Source organism: Gracilinanus agilis, chromosome X (genome assembly GCF_016433145.1).
Source record: "Gracilinanus agilis isolate LMUSP501 chromosome X, AgileGrace, whole genome shotgun sequence".
NCBI lineage: Eukaryota > Metazoa > Chordata > Mammalia > Didelphimorphia > Didelphidae > Gracilinanus > Gracilinanus agilis.
In genome coordinates this window covers 81,615,401-81,628,431 of record NC_058136.1, presented here as the reverse complement: position 1 = coordinate 81,628,431, position 13,031 = coordinate 81,615,401, and the positions used below count along the sequence as shown (strand labels likewise).

At 36.0% G+C, this 13,031-nt stretch overlaps 1 pseudogene; it reads right to left on the bottom strand.

Moving 5' to 3' along the window:
- Positions 1–5,046: 5,046 nt before the first annotated feature.
- Positions 5,047–6,810, bottom strand: LOC123253824 (annotated as a pseudogene).
- Between the last annotated feature and the right edge of the window lie 6,221 nt (positions 6,811–13,031).

Below are 13,031 nucleotides of genomic sequence, written 5' to 3'. Positions count from 1 at the left end.
GGCAGCTGGGTAGTTCAGTGGATTGAGAGCCAGGCCTAGAGACAGGAGGTCCTAGGTTCAAATCCAGCCTCAGACACTTCCCAGCTGTGTGACCCTGGGCAAGTCACTTGACCCCCACTGCCTACCCTTACCAATCTTCCACCTATAAATCAATACACAGAAGTTAAGGGTTTAAAAATTAAAAAAAAAAAAAAAAAGTAACTTGGTATATTGTGAAGCTGTTTTCAGCATTTCCTGTATCCAAGGAGACACAGGGGATTTATTTCCTTTTGCAAATCATTTTTCTGCAATTGTTTTTCCCTTTTAATACAGGGAATGAAGATGGAAGAGCCTGAAAGAAAAAGACACCAAAAGAGGGAGGACTGAAACAAATTTATTTTTGTTATTAAAAACCCTCTTAAGGCAATATTTTTTTGGTTTCAACTTAGCCTTTTTTCCTAATATAAATCCACCAAAGTTTTATAATGCCCTTTCTTATAATTTATTCATTCATTTACAATATTTCATGAGTATTTACTTGAAAAATTTACTATTTTCTAATTACCCTTTAATCATTTGCAGATCATATTGTGTCACAGGAGAAATTTAATAGGGCTCCCTTGCATCCCAAAAGTTCCTATAATTATTATCATTGCTTGTTCTTTAAATGAGTAATTTTTTGTTGTAAAAATATTATAAAACTGTGTTCATGATCAATTTTTTGCATGTACTTTTAGGAAACAGGTTTTAAAAATTGCCTTATTTTGCTCATGATTTGAAATTAAACTTTTCAGTTTTTCCTGGCAATGATTTTTTCTTTTTAATCACATTTTCTAATTCCTAAAATATATTTTAGTGTAATCAACTTAATTTTATTATGATTTCATTTTCTCTTCAATAAACATTGTATAATGTGAAGTTATTTAATTTAATCTTCTGCTTTTTTTCTAGACAAATATTTTAGTGTTATATAGTGTTTTTACACATTGGAAAATCCAAAAAGTGAGGTAAGAATGGTTTCTCCAATTGGGAAGAAAATTTTTTTTATTTGAATATTTAATTTAATTAATTAAGTTAGAATATTTTCCTATTGTTACGTAAGCAATTCTACTGGGTTTTACATGTGTCATTCATCAAGACCTATTTCCATATTATTAATATTTGCATTATGGTGATAACTTAGAGTCTACATCCCCAATCATATCCCCAGGGATCCATATGATCAAGCAGTTGTTTAACTCCTGTGTTTCTACTTCCACAGCTCTTTCTCTAGCTGTGGATAGAATTGTTTTCATAAGTCCCTCAACATCATCTTAGATCATTGCATTGCTATTATTAGCAATGTCTATTATATTTGATTGTGCGATAGTGTTTCAGTTTCTGCACGACGTTCTGGTTCTGCTCTTTTCACTCTGACTGGAGCTTCTTCCAGTTCTTTCAGATATCCTCTAAATAATCATTCCTTACAGCAAAATACTATTCCATCACCATCATATACCATGATTTCTTTAGCCATACCCCAATCAAGGGACACCCCCTCAATTTCCAATTTTTGCCTACATTAAAAGCACAGCTATAAATATTTTTGTACAAATATTTTTCTTTGTCTCTTTGGGGTGCAACCCAGGAATGGTATAGCTCGATCAAAGGACATGTATTCTTTTAAAGCATAATTCCAAATTGCTCTGATGAATGGTTGGATCAATTCACAACTCTACTAGCAATGCATTCATGTCCAAATTTTCCTTCATAGTCATTGACCAATCTACTAGGTGTGAGGTGATACCTTCCAAATGTTTGGATTTAGAATTCTCTAATCAGGAGGGATTTAGAACACTTTTCATGTAATTAACTATAGTTTTGATTTTTTCATTGGAAAATTACTCCTTCATATCCCTTTACCTTTTGTCAACTGGACAATGGATTGATTTCTTGTACATTTGAATTAGTTCCTTATATATTTGGGAAATTACATCTTTGAGAATTTTGTTATATAATTTGTCTCCCCATTGCCCAGTTTGTTGCTCCCCTTCTAATTTTGGTTGCATTGTTTTGTTTGTATAGAACCACTATTTATTTAATTTAATCAAAATTATTCATTTTACATCTTGTAATGTTCTTTCTCGGTCTTAAATTCATTCCTCTCCATTAGATCTTACAAGGATTACTATCCTAGGTTCACCTAATTTATTTTTGCTTTGACTACACTTAAATCATTTACCAATTTTGCATAATTCCTGAGTTTATATTGGCAAATAAATTTCCAAATAATTTATTTTGACTTGAGTGATGTTAAATGGAGTTTTTCTTTCTAAGCCTTATTATTGAGTTTTGTTGGAAATATATAGAAATGCTGATGATTTATGTGGGTTTTTTCTGTACAGTGCAAGTTTGCTAAAGTCTTTAATTATTTCCATTCACTTTTTAGTTGATTGTCTAGGATTCTGTAGGTATACCATCATATCATCTTCAAAGAGCTAAAGTTTAGTTTCTTCATTGTTACTTTAGTCACTTAAATTTCTTTTTCTTGTCTAATTGCTACTGCTAGTGTTTCTAGTACAATATTAAATCAAAGTAGTGATAGTGGGCCTCCCTGCTTCACTCCTGTTCTTATTGGGAAGGTTCCTGTCTTATCCCCATTGCAGTGATTCTTGCTGATGGTTTTAAATATTTTTGCGCAGCAGCTGGACTATTGCAATACTGAACTGGCCTTCTTCAAATTTCCCCCCACTGCAGTCTATTCTCCATTCTGCCACCAAAGTGAGGGTTTGCTTATATCATTCTCCCCTATACCCCAAGACATAAATCATTTCCAGGAACTCCCTATTGCCTCTAGGATCAAATACTAGGTATGCGTCCTTCTATCCAGTTATAAGACCTTTTCATCTGTGGGCATTCTCTGTGGGTGTATCCTGTCCATGGAATGGTCTCTTGCCTTGTCTCCAACACTGACCTCCTTTAGGGAATTCCTTCATATCTGAAATAAAATCTCAACTTATACCGGAAGCATTCCCATTCCCTTTTAACTGTAGTGCCTTTTTCTTTGTTAATTATTTCCTTTTTATCTAGTGTGTGTATCTTGTTTTTATACATTTTTGCTTGTGATTGCTTCTGCTAGACCATTGGTTGTCAACCTTTTTGGCCGTGAGAGCCACATTTTTTTAAAATGTAATTTCATGAGAGCCGTACAGTGCTTCCTGTGTGCGCTCCTGTAACAGTGTATGCTCCTGTAACAGCACCTGAAAAAACTGACTTTATGGCTCCTGCAGAAAGTGCCATATCTGGCCCTCAAAAGTCAGATGTGGCTTGAGAGCCATACTTTGCTGACCCCTGTGCTAGACTGTCTATTCCTTGATTCTTTGGATACTTGTTGTTTTCCTTACTTTATTAGAAACCAGATATTAGTTTTAGGCAGAAAGTAAATTTGGTTATTTACTGAAGAAGTACTTTGGGTAGCTTGCTCAGTGGTAGAGTTAGAGCACCAGACCAGTCAGGAAGACTTGGGTTCAAATTTGTCCTCAAACACTTAATAGCTGTGTGACCCTGGGCAAGCCACTTAACTCTGTCTTGGTTTCCTCATCAATGAAATGAGTTGGAGAAGGAAATGCCCAGCAATTTCAATGTTTTTGTCAAGAAAACCCGAATGGGGTCACAAAAGGGTCACCTACACAAAGGTTGTAAAATGTCTGAATAGGAAAAATTTCACTATGTATTCACTGACAGTTGTATTTGATTTTTTTCTTTTTAGGATAGCAGAACTGAAAACTTTAAATCCAACATGCATTAAAAGGTTATTTGGTATTTGTGACCAAAATACATGAATATTAAAAAAAGTACAAATTTTGTATAATATTTTATTACTTAGTTCTACTGAGCATTCCAATATTCCACAGTCTTTTGCAATAAAAAAGGGGGGCTGAGAAGCAAACATCTGAGTAAAAATCACCCAGTCAGGAGAGGTGCCCTTCCCAAATCTTGATTGTTAACTGTGTAAGTTCAAACAGGATCTATTATTTTAGAATGGCTTCTAAGACAGAATCAGAAATACTTTTTCTGCTTTGTTTGGCTCAAATTACATAAATTTTAACTCAGTATGCCTTTCCAAAATATTTTATTTTTTTAATATTTTATCATTTTGAAATATTTTTCCATGTTTCTATATTTCATTTTCTTTCCTTCTCCTCTCCCCTGCACACTCCTGTATCCAATAAGCATTTCCTCTGGGTTATACAAATGTTAACTGTTTGATTCCAAATTCTTTTGCCGCAGCAAAAATTAGCATTTTGTGAAATAAAACCCATTTAGTTTCTATTGTGATGATTCTACAGTGTTATAAAAAGTAGTAATAGTAGATGTATAATTGTGTTATTTATAGATTATTTCCAGATATGAAGTAGAAGTTCCAATTATTCCAAATATGAATTCAAATGATGCCACTTCACATGTGATTCTTATAGAGTTACAACAATTTAATAGTAACAAAGAATCTAGGTTAAGAGAATATTGATTACTAAGCCACAATATTTGGGACGGGAAACTACTTGTAATAGAAATTCATTGTTTCTGACATTCTTTGGCTGTTCTGTGCATATGAAAATTCTCCTTCCCAGATGTTTCATTTTCCAATAATTTATAAAATGATGTAAGGGAATTGTAACTGAGTGAAAGAATGATTTAAATATTTCCTCATGAAGGTAATAAAAATTAATTGGCTGAGATACCATGTATTCCAACATTATTTTGTATTATATAAATACTTGGTCATCTTGTATTCCAGTGCATCTTTTGGCTCATTTCAATTTATTGATGTTGCCTCTTGAGGCTATGACTTTAGAAAGTATATTTTTTGTGTTAAAATAATTTATTTCCCCCCTGTACATTTCCGACCCACATGAGTCAGAAAGAAATCAAGACAAGCTTTAGAGTATTTAACTCATTTGAGAATTTCTGCTCAATTGAGACAGCAAAAGTATAAATCAGTCACTAATTTCTTAGATTATTTTCAGTCCAGGTTTTGGTTTTGAATTCTAGAGCAATCAAAATATAAAACTGTCTGTGGGAGACCTATCAATATTTACATTTTTCTTTCCTGCTTCGGCCACTGGCTGCACTGCTCAGAAAGGATGTGGATGGGGCTCTCACATGGCCTGTAGCCTTCAGATGTTCAAATAGTTTATTCCAAGATGAAAATTCACCATGTCAAGTTATACAGCGTATGGGAACGTCACTCACTACTTGTTGTTCATCAGATGTTTTGACAGATTTTTTCTAATCCTTGGCTTTCTTTCCTTCGGGTTTTGGAATATTTTTTCTGCTTTTTTGGGAGCTTCAGGCTGCTCATCAGCCACTCAAGCAATAACCTTTTCTTGGGAAATGTCTTCCAATCCTTTGGTGTTGTTCTCAACAATAATGGCAGGTTCTTTTGGTTCAACAATCACTTCATCTACAGTCTCATCGTTATTGAAGTCATCATTATACGTTGGCACAGATTTCTGTTTCTTTTTCTTCTGCTTTTTTGGAAAGTTTTTGCTTTGGTGTATCTTCTGTTTCTTCCTCTGTATTAGCATCCAACCCATTTTCATTAGCCTGAAATACTGAAAAACCTTCCTCCTCCTCTTCCAACTGTTGTTTTAACAAGCAAACATCTTTCGATGCTTCTTTGATTTTTCATGGTTCTTCATGGCCTTTTCTGTCTTAAAGGTTTTGTCACATGCTGGGCAGTATAAATCATCATAAATCTCAATATCTTCACCCTCATCACTTAGTTTATCATCCTGCCCCTCCTTTGTCACTTTGTCATCTATTTCTTCTTCATCTGATCTATCTCCAAACTCCTTTTCATATTATGCTCCCATCTCCCTGAGCTCCTTCTCATGTCAGCCATAGTCATCCAGCTCTGTTCTTTGTACTGCTCTGAAACTTGGCCTGCTTTAGCTTCTGTTTCCTCCTTATCTCTTCTGCTTAGTGGGCCTTTTCTGCATTCTGCTTTTCCACAAGTTTTCAATGAACTTGAACCCTTCTATCCCTTTTCCAAATAAAGGCCACTAGCTGACGAACTAAATCATTCTTCTCTTTTCTGGCTTTGTCTCTAGTCTTGTTGTTCCCTTTTTCCATTGCTCACTTTTCCCAGTGATTAGAAGCTTGCCAGGTATCATACTCTTTTTTCCAAGCAAAAGTCTTTTGAGTGCAGAAACTCTGCCAATAAGCATAGAAAGGATGGAGTACCGTATCATAGTCACTCTGGGAATCTCCAAACATTGGTAATTATTCTTCGTCCCCATCACCCCTAGACTTTAACTCTTCCTTCACAATCATTTCAAAATCATTGAGGTACACTGCATAGAACCCATTTCATCATCTCCATACCCAGAGGAACAGGAGACAGTAAAATATTGAAGCAGATCTAAACTGCTATCTTGATAATCTCCATCATCTCCTCCTTTAAGCAAAGCCTCCCTATGATTATCATACCATGCTCTTTCCTGAGGATCACTTAGCAAATCATATGCTGCCTGGATTAATTTGAATTGTTCAGCTGCTTCTGCTGCATTATCAAAATTTTTATCCTATCAGATATGATCATTGCATTAGATGATTTTGCTTAATTGTTTCCCTTTTTCACAAGGGAGAGATGCAATCTGGAAGATGGAGATTGAAATGACTTGAAGGCAGTGTGGAATTTTGGATGGAGAACCAGCCTCAGAATCAGGAAGACTTGGTTTTAGTCCCACCTCCGGGTGCCATTTCAAGGCCAGCCTCTGATAGGCATTTCTTCAGCTCCTCCTTGCTAGCGTTGTGCCACATCCCCAGAGCATCATAGTGACACTTCATACCAGGGACAGCGCCCAGCGAGAGGCTGTGTCCTCCTCCTCGAGCCTCCGGGAGAGTGGCAGCGGCAGAGGCAGCTACCTGAAATGGGAGTGAAGCCAAAGCCAGAGCTGGAACCAAAGCCAGCAGCAGAGGTACCACATGGGGAGGGGTCAGGGTCTGTCATAGAAAGTATATTTTAATTTTTACCCAGATCATCTAATTAAAAGTTTGTCTGGACAGAGTAAAAAGCAGCTGCTTAAACTCTCCTAACTGAAACATACAAGTTCCTTAAGAAGACATAAAAAGAAATGCAGAGGAACAAAGGGACCCCACAACAGGGCTCAGCATTGGAGGTACATGAAATTGGGGCATATCCATGCTATAAAGGGGTGAAACAGCTCTCACTAAAACTCAACCTGAGCAACCCCGTCCCCCACCCAAAACCACCTACAGTGCCAAAACCAGCACACAACAGTTAGAGCAAGTTTGGGACATGGATTAAGTCCTTAGCAGCTACCTGGGGTAACCAGGGCCTACTTCAGAGAGAAACAAGACTTAAGACCCCAAGAGGCTAAAGAACTCATGGACTTTGAACACAGACCCTGAGTGCAGGCATGAGTGCAGACATGGACTCAAGCACAGACAAGAAACTTGAGCACAGGCGAGTACTCAGATCTTGAGCGCAGGCACAGACCTTAGTGGGGACCCACTTCAAAAGGGGTTCACAACTGTGGACACGAAGCTCTGAGATGGTTAAGGAGCCTCAGGCAGAAGAACAAGTAAGGGGACCACCAGGAGGCTTGACTATGAGAACAACTGAGACCTTAGGAGCCTAAAGAGCACAGACAGACCATGAGTGTGAGGGTAAACCTGAGAGGGTGCAGGGCTAATAATGTCAAGCCAGAGACAAGAAACCCAAAAGAGAAAGATCATCAAGAAGAAATCTATAACACTCGACAACTTTTACACAGAGAAAATCCAGACAGAAAAGCAAAAAGCTGAGAACAAACAAGTAATCATATCTAAACCTTCCCAAAATAATGAAAACTGGCCACAAGCTATTGAAGAGTTCAAATCTGAGATGATGAGAAAGATGGAAGAGATCTGGCCAGAAAATAACAGTTTAAAAGGCAGAATTTTGCAATTGGAAAGTGAGGCTCAGAAATCAAACGAACTGATGAGCAAATTGAACACCAGAAAGGACCAGATTGAAAAGGAAAACAATTCCCTAAAGCCCAGAATTGAGCAATTAGAAGCTAATGACCTCTCAAGACAGCAAGAACAAATAAAGCAAAGTCAAAATACTGAGAAAATAGAAGGAAACATGAAATAACTCTATGATAAAGTGACAGACCAAGAAAACAGGTATAGAAGAGACAATGTGAGAATCATTGGTCTTCCTGAAAAAACAGAAATTAATAGAAATTTGGACTCCATACTAAAAGAAATTATTCAGCAAAATTGCCCTGAAATTCTACAAGAGGGCAATATAGACATTGAAAGGATCCATAGATCACCCTCTATGCTAGACTCAGAAAAGACAACCCCCATGAATATAATAGCCAAATTCAAGAGCTTCCAAGTACAAGACAAAATTGTACAAGAAGCCAGAAAGAGACAATTCAGATATCAAGAAGCAACAATCAGGATAACACAGGATCTGGCAGCTTCCACACAAAAAAGACCGCAAGGTTTGGAAAATGATATTCAAAAAGCCAAGCGAATTGGGTCTAAAACAAAGGATCACCTACCAATCAAAACTAACAACATATTTCCAAGGGAAAGTTTGGGCATTCAATAAGATAGAAGATTTCCAAGTATTATCACAGAAAAGACAAGGACTAAATGGAAAGTTCGATATTCAAACCAAAAAATCAAGAGAAACATAAAAAGGTAAGTATAAAACAGAAGGGAAAGAAAGAAAACTTGTATTCTTTAAATTTGCCTCTTTAAGAGCTTCTATATGATCTAATTATTGGTATTTCAATGTGGAAAAATGTTAGGTATAATTCTCTTTAAGGAACTCTATCCACTATTATAGTATTCACTATGATAGTAATTAGAAGAATTATTCATAGGGAGAGGTTGGAATACTCAATGTTTTAAGATGATATGAGGGTGGAAAGGGGGAGGTGAATAGTAGAGGACACCATGAGAAACTTGAATGAATGAGAAAAATAGGATATTCTATTACACACAAAGAGGGCATGGGAAGGGGAAGGGATGAATACTATTATAAGAAGGAGAGGAAGAGAGCATTGAGGTAATATATAAACCTTACTTTCAGTGTAATCAACCCAGAGAGGGAAGAGTAGCTTTATCCATTGGGATATAAAATTCTATCCAACCCTACAGAGGAAGTCAGAAGGGAAAAACCAAGGGGATCAGGGAAGTGGGGAGGTCAAAATAGGGAGGGGAGAAGAAGAGGGAGGGAATTCATTAGGCCTTAAAAACAAATAGAGGGGAATAATAAGGGACAGGGTAGAAAGGGAGAGGACAAGGCTTACTGGCTAAAATCAAACCACTGGTTTAAAAGGAAATAATGTAAGAAGAAGAGGTAGAACCAGGGGAAGATGCAAAAATGTCGGCGAATACACAACTGATGATTATAACTCTGAATGTGAATGGGATGAACTCGCTCATAAACTGGAAGCAAATAGCAGAGTGGATTAGAAACCAAAATCCTACCATATGTTGTCTACAAAAAACACATATGAGGCTGGTGGATGTACAGAGGTTTGAAGTAAGGGGCTTGAGCAAAATCATTTGGGGGTCAAATGAGAAAAAAAGGCAGGAGTGGCTATTATGATTTCTCACAAATCAAAATAAAAATAGATATGATTAAAAAAGACAGGGAAGGTCATTATATCCTGATTAAAGGCAGTATAGACAATGAGGAAATAAATTACTCAATATGTTTGCACCAAAAGGCATAGCAACAAGATTCATAAAGGAGAAACATAAGGAAATAGATAGAAAAATCAAACTAGTGGGGGATGTAAATATCTTTCTTTCAGATCTAGATAAATCAAACCAAAAAAATAAATAAGAAAGAGGTATGAGAGATAAATAAAGTCCTAAAAGAAATTAGATTTAATAGATATGTGGAGAAAAATAAATAGGAACAAAAAGGAATACACCTTCTTTTCAGCTGCACATTGAACTTTCACACAGATTGAGCATGTAATAGGGCATAGAAACATTGCAAACAAATGCAAAAGAGCAGAAATAATAAATGTAGCTTTCTTTAACCATAATGCAATAAAAATAATTAGTGAGGGCACTTGGATGGCAAATCAAAAACTAACTGGAAATTAAATAACATGATTCTACAAAACAAGTTAGTCAAAAAAGAAATCATTGAAATAATCAACAATTTCATTAAAGGGAATGACAATGATGAGACATCCTACCAGACTCTGTGGGATTCAGCCAAGACAGTACTCATGGGGAAATTTATATCCTTGAGTGCATATATTAACAAATTAGGGAGGGCAGATATTAATGAATTGGGCATGCAACTTAAAAAATTAGAAAGCGAGCAAATTAAGAATCCCCAGATGAAAACTAATTTAGAAATAGTAAAAGTCAAGAGGGAAATTAATAAAAAACAAGAATAAAAGAACTATTGAATTAATAAATAAGACTAGAAGCTGGTATTTTGAAAAAAACTGATAAAATAGACAAAGTCTTGGTCAATCTAATAAAAAAAAGAAAAGAAGGAAACCAAATTGACAGTATCAAAGATGAAAAGGGAGACCCCACCTCTAATGAAGGGGAAATTAAGGCAATCAATAAATACTATTTGCCCAAATATATGGCAATAAATAGAGAAATCAAAATTCAATTAACTCAAGAATTTAAAACTCAATTAACTTAAGAACTTAAGAACTTAAGGATCCATAGATTACCCTCTACACTAGACCCAGAAAGGACAATACCCAGAAATATAAAAGCCAAATTCAAGAGCTTCCAAGTAAAAGAAAAAATCTTACAAGAAGCCAGAAAGAGAAAATTCAAAAATGAAGGAGCACCAATCAGAATTACACAGGATCTGGCAGCCTCCACACTAAAAGACCGCAAGGCTTGGAATATGATATGCAGAAAGGCAAGACCTTCAACCACGGATCAACTACCCATCAAAACTGACTATATACTTCCAGGGGAAAGTATGGACATTCAACAAAATTGAAGATTTCCAAACATTTGCACAGAAGAGACCAGGACTAAATGGAAAGTTTCCAACCACAAAAACCAAGAGAAACATGAAAAGGTAAATAAGAAACAGAAGGGAAAGAAAGAAAACTCATAATTTTTTAAATTTGTCTCTTTAAGGGCTTCAATAAAATCTAATTATCTGTATTCCTATGTGGAGAAATGCTATGTATAATTCTCTGTAGTGAACTCTATTCATTATTATAGTATTCACTATTATAGCAATCAGAAAAATAATTCATAGGGAGAGGGTGGAATATGAAATGGTCTAAATTAACATAGGGGTTGGGAAAAAGGGGGGTGAGTAGTAGGGGATACCAAGAGAAACTTGAGTCAATAAGAAAAATAGGATATTCTATTACACACAAAGAGGGCATGGGAAGGAGAGGGGACAAATACTATTATAAGAAGGAGAGGAAGAGAGCATTAAGAGGTAATATTTAAACCTTACTCTCAGTGTAATCAACCCGGAGAGGGAAGAGTAGCTACATTATCCACTGGGATAAAAAACTCTATCTAACACTACTGAGAAAATCAGAAGGGATAAACCAAGGGGATCAGGGGAGGGGGGAGGTCAAAAAAGGAAGGGGAGAAGAAGGGGAAGGGAATTCATTAAACCTTTAAAAATTAAAAGGGGGGAATAACAAGGGAGGGGGTAGAAAGTGAAGTTAATCAAAGGAGGGAATAAGGGATACCAGCTCAAAGCAAACCACTGGTTTAAAAGAAACTGATGTAAGAAGAAGGGGTTGGACCACAGGAGGATACAAAAATGTCAGTGAATGCACAACTGATAATTATAACTCTGAATGTGAAGGTGATGAACTCGCTCAAATATCAGTGTGGATTAAAAAACAAAATCCTACCATAAGTTGTCTACAAGAAACACATATGAGGCAGGTGGACATACACAAGTTTAAGGTACAGGGCTTGAGCAAAATCTTTTGGGGGTCAAATGAGAAAAAGAAGGCAGGAGTGGCTATTATGATTTCTGACAAAGCCAAAGTAAAAATAGATATGATATAAAAGATAGGGAACGTCATTACATCTTTATTAAAGGCAGTATAAACAATGAGGAAATAAGAGTGCTCAAAATGTATGCACCAAGTGGTATAGCTTCCAAATTCATTAAGGAGAAACTGGCAGAGTTCAAGAAGGAAATAGATAGTAAAACCATAATAGTGGGAGATCTAAATACTCTGATATCAGATCTAGATAAATCAAACCAAAAAATAAATAAGAAAGAGGTAAAAGAGGTGAATGAAGTCCTTGAAAAAATTAGATTTAATTGATATGTTGGGAAAAATAAAGAGGGACAAAAGGAATACACCTTCTTTTCAGCTGCACATGGTACATTCACAAAGATTGACCATGTTAGAGGGCATAGAAATATCGCAAACAAATGCAAAAGAGCAGATATAATAAATGTAACCTTCCCATATGATAATACAATAAAAATAATAATTAGTAAGCACACCTGGTCAGGCAAATCAAAAACCAATTGGATGTAATGACCTTCCCTGACTTTTTAAATCATATTTATTTTTACTTTGGATTTGTCAGAAATCATCATAGCCACTCCTGCCTTCTTTTTCCCATTTGACGCCCAAAAGATTTTGCTCAAGCTCTGAACTTTAAACTTGTGTATGCACAGTTGCCTCATATGTGTTTCTTGTAGACAACATATGGTAGGATTTTGGTTTCTAATCCACTCTGCTATTAGCTTCCATTTTATGAGCGAGTTCATCACCTTCACATTCAGAGTTATAATTATCAGTTGTGCATTCACTGACATTTTTGTATCCTCCCCTATTCCTATCCTTTCTTCTTAAAATATTTCCTTTTAAACCAGTGGTTTGCTATTAAGCAGCTATCCCTTATCCCCTCCCTTGATTAACTTCCCTTTCTATCCCCTCCCTTATTATTCCCCTCTTTTTGTTTTTAAAGACCTAATGAATTTCCTCCCCCTTTTTCTCCCCTCCTTTTTTTGACCTCCCCACTCCCCTTGGTTTATCCCTTCTGACTTTCTC